Source organism: Pristiophorus japonicus, chromosome 3 (genome assembly GCF_044704955.1).
Source record: "Pristiophorus japonicus isolate sPriJap1 chromosome 3, sPriJap1.hap1, whole genome shotgun sequence".
Classification (NCBI taxonomy): Eukaryota; Metazoa; Chordata; class Chondrichthyes; family Pristiophoridae; genus Pristiophorus; species Pristiophorus japonicus.
Window position 1 is genome coordinate 94,711,448 of NC_091979.1, and position 14,437 is coordinate 94,725,884.

Here is a 14,437-nt window from a genome sequence, read left to right on the forward strand (position 1 = left end):
GAGAGATATGATTTCCATTTCCTAAAAATGATCTGTCTTACTTACAACTACCAGGTCAAGTTGTTGTAGAAATCTGGATTGTCTCCCCAAAAAAGCTGTGCCAAGACCTGAGAGCTAGATTTTTGTTAGGTACAGGTATCCATTTGAGAGGCATCCATCAGTTCAAAATGCCAGGGAAACAGTAGCCGCCTTTGGACACCCAAGACCAACCTGGAAATGGACACCAAGCACTCCTGCCCAAAACAGGCAAGAGGCTGCTTATATGTGCAAATTGGGATTTTCCGCCAGTTACAGGACATCATTGGCAATTTTCAAGTGCAAATGCATGGAACATAAATACTTCTCGGCTCCAACAAAAGTATTGAGACTTGCTGTTGGGTAGGCCCACCCGATCCAGTTTCCCTTCTCCCCTTTATTGACGACATCCAGCTCGACTTGCCTGTGGAGCCACTGGATTTCTCACCTTCCGGTTCAGCAAACTGCTGCCTAGCACTCAATGAAAATGATTTGGGTGTTTTGCTGTATCCATCGGGCAGGCACTGACTTCATGCCCATCTTGAGCTATAGTTCAAACCACCCCCCGCCCCCCCGCACCCCACCTCTGAATGTCATACTGCTTTCTATCCTGAGGATTTAGCTATATATCTGATACGGGAACACCATCATCTGCAAGTTCCCCTCCTAGTTACACACCATCCTGACTTGGAAATATATCGCCGTTCCTTCATCGTCACTGGGTCAAAATCCTGGAACTCCCACCCGAACAGCACTGCGGAAGTACCTTCAGCACACAGACTGCAGCGGCTCACCACCATCTTCTCGAGGGCAATTAGGGATGGGCAATAAATGCTGGCCTTGCCAGCAATGCCCACATCCCAGTCAACGAATTAAAAAAAATAATTCCCACCACATTGTAATTTCTACTGCCGTAACAGCCTCCATTTCCAGTATCTTATTTCTAATGCTTCTGGCATTTGTAGATGAACATTTTATTGGAGATTTGCCTCCTTTCACATTCCCCAGTGTCTGCTTATATCTTGTCTTTGGTACAGGTATGTTTCTTTGGATTTCTGTGACCATACACATCTGTTTCTTATCTCCGCCAGCTCATCCATTTTCGAGTTCTCCGTTCACATTGCCGCCATGTTTGCTGCTGCTAACAGGTCTTTCAGTGACATTAATGGCCATGAGGAGTCTGGCAGGACTTATGAAGCTGGAGGCCAGAACTTCAAACGTCTCCTTTGCCACTGTTCTTCTTTTAAACTGGTTTGCATTTTCTGGCAGCTTTCCAGTAGGTCTACAGTATCAAAATGCCGGTACTGCCAGCGCACTCTCGGCCGGTGGCCATTAGCCTTGGCTGCCAATGTTACTAGCAGGTTTTTAGACCTATCTTCTTCTTTCCCTGCCTACTACCTCCCTAATTTACATGATTTTCAATTGCTGCCTCAATGTGACATTGAAGTCTATTTGCTTCTATTTGATTTAGATGCAGCCTGTCTCTCCTGTACGAATCCTTTATAGTCTGAAAATCTTCTGAGTTATTTATGAAGATACTATTGTTATTTTGACAACAGATTGACAGCCACTTGTTTACAACTTCAATCTTATTGGTGAACACTACTTTTTACCCACTATCTTTGAGTATTGAAGCATGTATGTGACTTTTAAGGCCTATGGGCCAGACTTTCCCTAAAGGCCCTCAACGCCCGCTGAGAAGCAACGCTAATGTTCGGCGAAAAAAGCTGGCAAGAATGTCCATTTTAAAGATAAAAGTAAGTCGAACTAATCGCCCGGCGAGAAAATGGGCATTGCACACTCATTCCTGGCAGTTTTCTCGGTGGGCAAGTGCAAAGTTAGCCAAATGGGCGGTCGTTACCGGAATGGATGATATGTAATGAAATTTAGTCCGAGGCTGTGGTTGGACCTACGGAGGGCGGGAAAACTTTAAAAAAAATTTCATTCAAAGAAATAAACACATACAAAGCATTCCCAAGACAGTTTTAACACTAAGCGTTGTGTTAAAATTTTTAAAAAATAATTAAATAACCTTTAACTTGCCTTTCTTTGCAGGATCCCCCCATACCAGCTTTTACAGGGCGGGTCTCTCGGCGATCTGGGTGTCGGCGGTTGAGCCCAAACTTACGCTCTGATAGTTGTTCTCGGCATTGCATGTGGGCGGTTTGATCCCGGCAGGCGACTTCAGATGTGGGCGATAACGTTCAAAAACTTACATGAAAACGCTCCCCGGGCGAAAAACCAGCTATAACGCTGAGAAAATCGGCAACAATGAAGCCGAAAGTCTGGCCCTATATATTATTTCTCCCTATTTATTTACCTCTAAGTGGCCTACCACCACTGGGCCTGATCGCGTTCCCATGAATATCTCTTCTAACCTTTTCTTAATGTGTACTGCTCTAGATTTAGGCAGACAGCTTACCATCCTGTAGATCTTGGGGGCTAAATTGGATAGCCCCGAAAATGGGTGTGGGGATCACGATGCGCAATTAACCTGCACCCGTTGATTGAAATGAAGGCAGCACGCCATTTCAAGCTGCCTGCTGATTAGCATGATTGCTGTGTGTAGCCAGCGCAAACTGCGCTGTTCATTGACTGCACGCATCAGCAGGGGGCCCACAATCGTAACTTCCTAGCAACACATAAAGCTAGCTTGCACCTCTTAAAGGAGAGATGCATTGTGGCTGGAGCAGGTGCTGGGAATTGTGCAGGAAGTGAATCTGACCTGGGGAAATAGTAAAGAATGACACAACGTGGAAGAGAGCAGGTGGTCTTGCTGGAGGAGGAGGAGCAATGTTCTGTATCCACAGGGGGCAGGAGGACCTCCAGACACACAGTCAAAAGGCAATGGGAGCAGGTAGCCATGGAGGTCAATGCTAGGAGTCTAGCCCCGATGACCTGGATGCAGTGCCGCAAGAAGTACGATAATCTCACACGAGTAGTCAACGTTAATGAATGCATCTTCATATCCCACCAACTGCACCAATAGCTTCAGGCACTCCTCAATCCACACCCCCATCACTCAGCTACCAACAATCTCTATCAGAACTCATACCTAACATTCTTATATTCCACCGCACCCTCATACATTTAGCACTGCTGCAAGCCTCACACCCACATCTCACAGCTTGCACACTCTGCTAGATATTCAACCATGACAGCCACATCACCCAAAGAGATTGCATGACACTCACGGACAGACTTCCCTCTCCCTTGCAAGACAAGATGGCACATAACATGAGGCAGCAAGAGCTAACCAGAGGGGGCAGGCGGGCCTGCATATCCTAACTCCCATGGAGTAGACGGTGCTGGCTACTATTGGACCGGCTATTGCTGAGCGGGGCTGAATCAATTGAAGATGATGGTATTTTCATACCTAATCCTCCTTGGAGGAACACCAAGAAGACAGTGATGATTAAGGCGCACCGTCACTTGATTTCACACTTGCAGTGACCAGCTCAGAGATGGACACGGTGCATATCTCAGAGGATAAGTTAGAGGTGGGATCTTCACGTGGTGAGACACCACGTACAAGTGGGCTGCAACCAGGGCAGGTGACAGCTCGCTGGAGGGTGAGGTCGCACACGGGTTCTGCTGCAGAGGATTCAGATGAGGACTTCAATGGGGCAGACTACAGAAGAAGGATTATGGGTATACACAATGAAATGCTTGGTGCAGGGGAGGCCTGCCAAAAAGCCTGCATTCAATCTCAAGGAGCATGGAGGAGTCCGGCACCAACTTAGCACATGGCTTTGCACAGAGCTTGGAGACAATTCTTTCCAGCATGGAAGTGTTGGCCAATTCCATCAGCACACTTGTGGACCCAACCATGATATAGCGTCTGATGGCTAATGGCTCAGCTTCTATTGCAGCACAAGCAGCTTCCAGCAGAAGTCTGAATGCTGCCTTGCAAGCTCAGACTGCTCTCATGCAAGCTCAGACTGCTGCCATCATGGCCGCGGGTACCAGTGTTCAAAAGGGCTCTAAAAGTGAGTTCTCAGGTGACTGAGGAGTCCAATGCGGGACCTACAGTCTCTATCAGTGGGGCAGACAGTGGTTGAAGAAAAGGGTAGTCGGGGAGCCTGGGTTGACGCATGCTCCTTCCACTGTTCACGCTTGGTTTCTGCTTGTTCTCGGCAATAGGACTCAAGGTGCTCAGCGTCCTCCCGGATGCTCTTCTTCCACTTTGGGCGGTCGTGGGCCAGGGATTCCCAGGAGTCAGTGGGGATGTTGCACTTTGTCAAGGAGGCTTTGAGGGTGTCCTTGAAGCACTTCCTCTGCCTACCTGGGGCTTGCTTGCCGTGTCGAAGCTGTGCGTAGAGCGCTTGCTTTGGGAGTCTCGTGTCAGGCATGCGGATGATGTGGCCCGCCCAACAGAGCTGATCGAGCGTGGTCAATGCTTCGATGCTGGGGATGTTGGCCTGAGTGAAAACACTGACGTTGGTGCATTTGTCCTGCCAATGGATTTGCAGGATCTTGCAAAGGCAGCGCTGGTGGTACATCTCTCGCGTTTTGAGCTGTCTGCTGTAGCTAGTCCACATCTCTGAGTCATATAGGAGGGCGGGTATCACTACTGCCCTGTAGACCATGAGTTTGGTGCCGGATTTGAGGTCCTGGTCTTCAAACACTCTCTTCCTCGGGCGACCAAAGGCTGCGCTGGCACACTGAAGGATGTGTTGGTCCTCGTTGTCAATGAATGAAGGCACCATGACTGCTGCCAGGATATCGGACACTGACCTGCATGATGCACTGCCTATAGTCACACAAGCTGGATGTTGAGGAAGTGGAATCAATTTTGGTTCCGTTACATGGCAGAGATGACATGCGGCGCCCACAAAGCGATGTGCATGCAGTCAATGGCAGCATGTACCATGGGGAAGCCTGCAATCCCAGCAAAACCTCCCCTGGCTCCAACTGTTTGTCACTGACAAGAGAAAATGAAATGAAGTTATCTCTCTTTGAATAGAGAGCCTCAGTGACCTCATTATGCAACAGTGGATGGCAGACTGCGAGATGTTGCTAATATCTCCATCTCCAGCCTGGAAGGGGCCACACGCACGAAAGTTCATCACCACGGTCATCTTCACAGCCCTCATAATATGGTCGTTGCCCTGCTCTGAGGTTGGAGTTGTTACTGCAGCACTTGGCTGATTTCAGTGAGGACGTCTTTATTGAAGCACAGGCGTCTCACACATTGTTCCTCGCCGAGGTTCAGGTAGAAGAATTGCTCCCTGAACACTTTGGGTGGGTATGGCCTCCTGCTGAGAGCTCTTCTCCCCTTCCTCCTCCAACTTCTTCTAGCAGCTTCACCTGCTCTACGTGGTCTCCGCTCATCCTGCCAGTCATGCTCTATTCCAAGGGGAAGGCCTAATAGTGCACTCATATCTGGGAGCAACTGTTTTGTGCAGAAGCCTTGAAGTCAGCAAAAAGTCCCTCAGCACCTACGACACCACTCCCTCTAGACTTTTTAAACGTGAAATATCTATGGAAAGCACCAAACATTTGTAGAATTGTACCAATAGCCTGAAGAGCAGCGGGAATCTACAAAAGCAGCTAGCTGGGAGCAGTGTGAACGGACCTGTGAGGGGGGGGGGCGGGGGAAACAAAGTGTGACGTCACATTGAAAGCAGGTAAGTGATTGGTTGGTTAGTATTTCTCTTTTTTCTAAACTTGGACATTGGTTTAAATTAAGAGCCGTGATTACAGATTAAAAACTAGACATAGATCATTTATATTTCAAAACTTGAACACCTAATTAGGTAAATAAAATACAATAGAGATGGCAGGGCAGGTGATGTGTTGCATGTGGGAGCTATGTGATCCACGGCGACCACATCTGCGGTAAGTGTTGGCAGTTCGAGGAACTTCGGCTCAGAGTTGATAAGCTGGCATATGTGCTTTGGACACTGCGATACATCAGGGAGGAGGAGAGTTACCTGGACGCTGTGTTCCAGGAGGCAGTCACACCCCTTAGGTTAAATACTTCGAATTTGGTCCGTGGTCAGGGTGTGACTACGAGTGAGGAAGGTATGGGGATCCAGAAGGTAGCATTGGAGGAGCCTCAGCCTTTGCAATTGTCCAACAGGTACGAGGTTCTTGCTCCCTGTCTGGACGAGAGCAGTGACTGCAGGGAGGATGAGCAAACTGATCACAGCACCATGGTTCAGGTTGGGGGAGTAAAAAAAATTGTAGTGGTGGTAGGGGATAGTGTCCTTGTACAAGCTGTCCTCTCTCGTATTCCGGTTGCCTTTTCTTCCAGGACCTTGTTATCTCTACAATGCCTGGAATTTGTTTCTTATTATAATCTCATGGTTAGCTTTGCAAGCTTTCTTACTTTTAACTTATTTTTCAAACTTTAATCCATCCTGTATTCATTTATTTGCCGTTGCTCAACACTTATCTTCATATCATAGCTATATGGTTCCTAGTTATACTGATCTCCAGCTTCACTCGCTGATGGCCTGCTCACAAGGTTCAATGTTTGTATGGCCATCTCATTGAATTGTGACAGCTCACAATACTACCAATTGCCCTCAGAAATCCCGCCACTTATGTCTGTGCTTTTCTCTCTATGGTCATAAAGCTTTCTTTAACCTTACTGATTAGAGTTTTTACATCTCTTCACCTTTCTATTATATATGGCTGCCTTATTTGTGAACATCTCCCAGCAAGCGCAGCTCATTGCCTCCATCTTAATTTTACATCTTTCAGATACTGCTATTTAGTCTTCTGTCTCCCTTTTTTGGTTTTACTTTATTGGGCTGGAAATTCGGTTGTTTAGCGCCCTGGAGGTGCGGTAATGCATCTCGAATTGCTTACTGCCCGGCCGCGCAGCTTGCAGTGCCATGCCGGGAAATTTGATGCCGGTTTTGCGGCAGCACAAAACGCTACCGCCTCGCTGTGCATTTTCAGTCAGATCAGTGCAACGACCCACTAGCCGTCCACTCGCAAAATTAGGTGTGGCCGCCTCATTTAGCATCCGCCACTAATCACGCCGGAGAAACCAGACGGAACCACCTTCCGTTGGCGCTATCTGCAGCTTATTTAAAGGTAGGGAGGGGGAGCATTAATCGGAGGTTGCATTGAGTGCAACGTTTCCTCAGAGCATGCTGCGAGAACCTCTGACTTTAAAGCGGCAGATTTATCTGACATTACAGTGGCTCTTACAACTTGAATTAAAGAATTTAATGGGTGAATTACTAGTTCGCCTACTCCATGCTCTTGTTAGACAGTGTCAAGATAGAAGGGCTGTTGGCCATGTTGGGTCACGAATGAGGAGAGGCCATAGACGTCTGGACAGGAGGCCTTACCCCCCCATGGGTTTACAGCCAGCAACGCTCATACCTCCAGCTCTCTGAGGAGCAATGTGTGAGAAGGCTGAGCTTCCGAAAGGAAGTGCTGAAAGAAATATGCCATCTCTTACAGGCAGACCTGCAGCAGGCAGACCTGCAGCCTCGCATCGGCACCAGGATTGCGCTGCCTGTCGCAGTGAAGGTCACTGTGGCATTGGCCTTCTATGCCTCCAACTCCTGCCAGGCTGCATCAGGGGACATATGCAGCGTGTCTCATAATGCTGCATTCGCCACGTCACAAAGGCTCTCAAGAAAGACTGGATCAACTGGGCTTGTATTCACTGGAGTTCAGAAGAATGAGAGGGGATCTCATAGAAACGTTTAAAATTCTGACGGGTTTAGACAGGTTAGATGCAGGAAGAATGTGCCCAATGTTGGGGAAGTCCAGAACCAGGGATCACAGTCTAAGGATAAGGGGTAAGCCATTTAGGACCGAGATGAGGAGAAACTTCTTCACCCAGAGAGTGGTGAACCTGTGTAATTCTCTACCACAGAAAGTTGTTGAGGCCAATTCACTAAATATATTCAAAAAGGAGTTAGATGTAGTCCTTACTAATAGAGGGATCAAGGGGTATGGCGAGAAAGCAGGAATGGGGTACTGAAGTTGCATGTTCAGCCATGAACTCATTGAATGGTGGTGCAGGCTCGAAGGGCCGAATGACCTACTCCGGCACCTATTTTCTATGTCTATGTCTATGTCTACACCTGCAGAATGGACTTCATAACATTCCCAATGGACAGAGAGAGCCAGAATGAACAGGCATGTAGGTTTGGCAGGATTGCGGACTTCCCGAGGGTTCAAGGAGCCATTGACTGCACACACGTAGCCTTGCGAGCACCATTCGAGAACACCGAGGTGTTCAACAACAATAACTTGTATTCATATAGTACCTTTAACATAGTGAAACATCCCAAGCCGCTTCACTGGAACATTATGCAATAAAAATTTGTCACCGAACCGCATAAGTAGATATTAGCGCAGGTGAGTAAAAGCTTGGTCAAAGAGGCATATTTTAAGGAGCGTCTTGAAGGAGGAAAGAGAGGGGGAGAGGTTTAGGCAGGGAGTTGCAGAGTTTGGGATCTAGGCAATAGAAGGCACGGCCACCAATGGTTAAGCGATTATAATCAGGGATGCTCAAAAGGGCAGAATTAGAGGAGCGCAGACATCTCAGGAGATTACAGAGATAGGTAGGGGCGAGGCCAGGGGGGGATTTGAAAATAAGGATGAAGATTTTTAGAAATCGAGGCGTTGCTTAACCGGAAGCCAATGTAGGTCAACGAGCACAGGAGTGATGGGTGAGTGGGATTTGGTGCGAGTTAGGACATGGGCAGCCGAGTTTTGGATCACCTCTAGTTTACGTAGGGTAGAATGTGGGAGGCCAGCCAGGAGTGCATTGGAATAGTCAAGTCTAGAGGTAACAAAGTCATGGATGAGGGCTTCAGCAGCGGATGAGCTGAGGCAAGTGTAGAGACAGGCGATGTTACAGAGGTGGAAATAGGCGGTCTTGGTTATACTGCGGATATGTGGTCGAAAGCTAATTTCAGGGTCAAATATGACACCAAGGTTGTGAACAGTCTGGTTCAGCCTCAGACAGAAGTTGGGGAGAGGGATGGAGTCAGTGGCTAGGGAATGGAGTTTGTGGCGGGGACTGAAAACAATGGCTTCGGTATTCCCAATATTCAACTGGAGAAATTTCTGCTCACCCAGAACTGGATATCAGACAAGCAATCTGACAATTTAGAGACCATGGAGGGGTCGAGAGAAGTGGTAGCAAGGTAGAGCTGGGTGTCATCAGTGTATATTTGGAAGCTGATGCTGTGTTTCAGGATGATGTCGCCAAGGGGCGACATGTAGATGAGAAATAGGAGATAGATCCTTGGGGAACACCAGAGGTAATGATGCGGGGCAGGAAAAGAAGCCATTGCAGGTGACTCTTTGGTTCCATTCTTATCTATCTAATCATAGCCAGACGAGTGCAGTCCCACCAGCTGGATGACGGTGGAGAGACGTTGGAGAAGGATAGAGTGGTCAACCATGTCAAAGGCTGCAGACAAGTCAAGGACAATGAGGTATAGTTTGCCTTTGTTACAGTCACAAAGGATGTCATTTGTAACTTTGATGAGAGCCGTTTCGGTACTGTGGCAGGCGCGGAAACCGGATTGGAGGGATTCAAACATGGAATTGCAGGAAAGATCGGCATGGATTTGGGAGGCGACAACACGTTCAAGGACTTTGGAGAGCCAAGGGAAGTTGGAGATGGAGCATTAGTTTGCAAGGACAGAGGGATCGAGGGTTGTTATTTTGAGGAGAGGGGTGATGACAGCAGATTTGAAAAAGAGTGGGACAATACCTGAGGTGAGCAAACCATTAATAGCCTAGCATCCTGGCTAATTACCTTCCTCCACAACCCTACCACACAAGTGCAGCATCGCTATAATGACAGCCATGTGGCCACTCGCAACATCATCGAGCAGACAATAGGGGTGCTCAAGCAGCGTTTCCGATGCCTGGACTGCTCTGGAGGCAGCCTTTAATACTCCCCTCAACAGGTCTCACAATTCATTGCAGTGTGCTTCATGCTACACAACTTGGCCATCATGAGGGGCCAGGCATTGCCAATGGGGATTGCCTGAGGAGGAAGAGGAACAGGAACCTGGCGAGGCCCTGAATGGCCAGCAACACCAGGAGGAGCAGCAGCCATGGTGGAGGCAGCGTGGCAATGCTGCCGGTGCAAGAGCCACACGTCAGCGGCTCATAATGCATCGGTTCTCTTGAATGGAGGAAGCTTAGGGATGCAGCTAATGCTGACCATGCAATCTGCCATGATAATGGCACATCATACACAAGACTCCAATGCAAACGATCAAACTAGCATTTTATTAACGACACCAAAATAGTCACCTCAAACAACATAACATAACCCCTCACTAGCAAGTTAAGAAATTCACAACATCCTGTTGAAACACCATCACACACAATCAACTTAAACAATGTCTGGACAAAGGCCCCTTCCATTAGTCATCCCACAGCAGCATCTATGTGGCATATTAGACACACTCACTTACAACAATAGGATGCGGCAAAAAATGCAACGACATATTTACAACCATTATTTACACGATGAGGTCATCTGTCCATGGTGGCCAAAGTCTTCAGACTTCCTCTGGCATTTGCCACCCCTTACCTTGACACCCCTCCCAAGCCTAGTGCTCCTCCTTAATGTTGCCTCAGTGCCTGCAGCAAGTCTGCTTGAGGGCTGCTGTGTGTGTAGGGGAGCAGGACGCCCTGGACCAGCTCTGGTCTTCGAAGGCCCAGCTGTGGACTCCAACGCCTCAGCATCGGCAGCAGCAGTCTCGGATGGCTCAGGTGTAGAGTGCGGCAGGTGCAAAGGCGGAGTGGCAGTGGTGGGAGCCGGAATGCTGTCATCTTGAGGAAGGACAGCATCTTCCATTTCCAGCAGCCCACTGCTACTCATCTGTGGCGGAGCCTCAGCATCCACAGCAATATGCGGGAGTACAGATTGCTGGCCTGCTTCAGCAATGTCACTTCTCCGTTGGACTGTGGGGAACACAGAGAGGATGGCAGCAGTCAGTGTTTTCATGGCATCACTCTACGACTGACTCAGACCACACTTAGCCTGAAGTGCAGCAGTCTGAGAGTTCATGCCAGCAATCATTGACAGCATCACATCACAAAGTCCTTGAGTGGCTTGGGCCTGTTATGCGATAGCTGCTGCCACGTCAACCATGGTATGCGCCATCTGACCTGGGCCTCCTATTAACAAGAGCAGGCATCGACGACGAGATCCAACACCGCCTCCAGTGCGCCAGTGCAACCTTCGGTCGCCTCAGGAAAAGAGTGTTTGAAGACCAGGCCCTCCAAACTTCCACCAAACTCATGGTCTACAGGGCTGTAGTAATATCTGCCCTCCTGTATGGCTCAGAGACATGGACCATCTACAGTAGACACCTCAAGTTGCTGGAGAAATATCACCAAAGATGTCTCCGCAAGATCCTAAAAATCCCCTGGGAGGACAGGCACACCAACATCAGCATCCACACTCAGGCCAACATCCCCAGCATTGAAGTACTGACCACACTCGATCAGCTCCGCTAGGCAGGCCACATAGTCCGCATACCAGACACGAGCCTCCCAAAGCAAGTGCTCTACTCGGAGTTTCTTCATGGCAAACGAGCCAAAGGTGGGCAGCGGAAATGGTACAAGGACACCCTCAAAGCCTCCCTGATAAAGTGCAACATCCCCACTGACACCTGGGAGCCCCTGGTCCAAGACCGCCCTAAGTGGAGGAAGTGCATCCGAGAGGGCGCTGAGCACTTCGAGTCTCAACGCCGAGAGCATGCAGAAATCAAGCGCAGACAGCGGAAAGAGCGTGCGACAAATCAGTCCCACCCATCCCTTCCCTCAACGACTATCTGCCCCACCTGTGACAGAGTCTGTGGCTCTCGTATTGGACTGTTCAGCCACCAAAGAATTCACTTCACGAGTGGAAGCAAGTCTTCCTCGATTCTGAGGGACTGCCTATGATGATGATGCGCCATCAGCTATGGGACTCCATTGTCGCTGTTTAAGTCCAATGCCTTCTGTAAGCAGGCAAGAATGGGCTCGGTGGACAGCTGAGAGGCACAGGCAATGCTTCAGGCGGCCTCCCCCAAGTGCATCCATGCTCTGCAGGACCTTCTCCAATGCATCAATTAGCTCATGGTGCATTTGCATGGACTCGCTGGACATAGCCTCCAAGTCCAGGTTCACGTCTGACAGTCTCTCAGCAGGACCCCTAGGCTATCTCACCCTCCCGGGAGTTGGCCTCCAAGCTTCCCCTCACGCTGTGCATTGCTGTAAGCCACTGGGACCAGGAGCCTTAGACTCTTCGAACCCCAGGAATTCAGGGTTTTTGACCAATGTGGTGTCCCCACTTGGTGGAACTGATGGAGTGTCCCGCTCAGTCAACAAACTGTTGTCCCCTCCCTCATCATCTCCTCCGTTGGCCGATGTTGATAGATCATGGGCAGGCTGCTGTGCTTCTAGATCATCATCTGTAAGCACAAAGCAACAGAAGTGTGGTTAGTAGCAGGGGAGGGGCAGGGAGGTAAGAAGAAGGTGACATTTGACATTTATATGTCATTTGCTATCAAGGGTCAAGGATATCACAGTAATCCCAAAGGGCATTCACATACCGTCACTATCCACAGGAGATTATGCTTCGCCGCCTGCCACTGCGCCAACTGGTGTGCCCATAAGGGTGGACACTCGCTCCTCAACCTCAGTGAGGTCCTGTATATCAGGCTCCCCACCTCCAGTGCACTGCTGCTCTCTACGATTGTGAACCACTTTTGCCGATAATAAGAAACGCAAGAAGACGTGAGTGAGTCTGTAGCTCATCGTGTGGCACATGTGCCTTCCATAGTAGAGTAGCTTCTACTGTCTGGAAGTGTGCAGATGTCCATTAGAATCTGCGTGGCTGCGCAGAGTGCATGTGGGAACGGTGGGATGAGGTGAGAGCCACCTAGGATTGCGGATCAGGCTGACGTTTTGCAAACGTAGTGCAAGGAGGGGTGAGACTGAGTAGGGAACAAGAAGGTGCGCGACGCTTTCATGCGCAAGGCATGGCTGGTGAACTGAGCCTCAACTTTTCACATGGCTTCACCAACCAAGACCATGGTCTGGAACACATAGAGAAGGGGCAGGTACTGCAAAGACTTTATATTGTGTGAGACAGTGAGGTTCACATTATGGCGTTATGGCATTGTTGCATTAATAGAAAGGGTACTTACCTTGATGACCTTAGTGAATTTCTTGCGACATTGTGTCGCAGTTCGCGGCAGCGTGTCTCTTGCAGAAACGTCATGGGCCACCTCCCTCCAAAAGTCTGCGGAAAACTCGTGGCACGGACCTCCTTCCTCCTGGAGGCTGCAGAACATTCCACCTCCTTTCAATTGCCTCTTTTAACATAGAAACATAGAAAATGGGTGCAGGAGTAGCCATTCGGCCCTTCGAGCCTGCACCACCATTCAATGAGTTCATGGCTGAACATGAAACTTCAGTACCTCATTCCTGCTTTCTCGACATACCCCTTGATCCCCCTAGTAGTAAGGACTACATCTAACTCCTTTTTGAATATATTTAGTGAATTTGTCTCAACAACTTTCTGTGGTAGAGAATTCCACAGGTTCACCACTCTCTGAGTGAAGAAGTTTCTCCTCATTTCGGTCCTAAATGGCTTACCCCTTATCCTTAGACTGTAACCCCTGGTTCTGGACTTCCCTATCTTTGGGAACATTCTTCCTGCATCTAACCTGTCTAAACCATCAGAATTTTAAACGTTTCTATGAGATCTCCTCTCATTCTTCTGAACTCCAGTGAATACAAGCCCAGTTGATCCAGTCTTTCTTGATATGTCAGTCCCGCCATCCCGGGAATCAGTCTGGTGAACCTTCGCTGCACTCCCTCAATAGCAAGAATGTCTTTCCTCAAGTTAGGAGACCAAAACTGTACACAATACTCCAGGTGTGGCCTCACCAAGGCCCTGTACAATTGTAGTAACACCTCCCTGCCCCTGTACTCAAATCCCCTTGCTATGAAGGCCAACATGCCATTTGCTTTCTTAACCGCCTGCTGTACCTGCATGCCACCCTTCAATGACTGATGTACCATGATACCCAGGTCTCGTTGCACCTCCCCTTTTCCTAACCTGTCACCATTCAGATAATAGTCTGTCTCTCTGTTTTTACCACCAAAGTGGATAACCTCACATTTATCCACATTATACTTCATCTGCCATGCATTTTCCCACTCACCTAACCTATCCAAGTCACTCTGCAGCCTCATAGCATCCTCCTTGCAGCTCACACTGCCACCTAACTTAGTGTCATCCGCAAATTTGGAGATACTACATTTAATCCCCTCGTCAAAATCATTAATGTACAATGTAAACAGCTGGGGCCCCAGCACAGAACCTTGAGTTACCCCACTAGTCACTGCCTGCCATTCTGAAAAGTACTCATTTACTCCTACTCTTTGCTTCCTGTCTGCCAACCAGTTCTCAATCCAC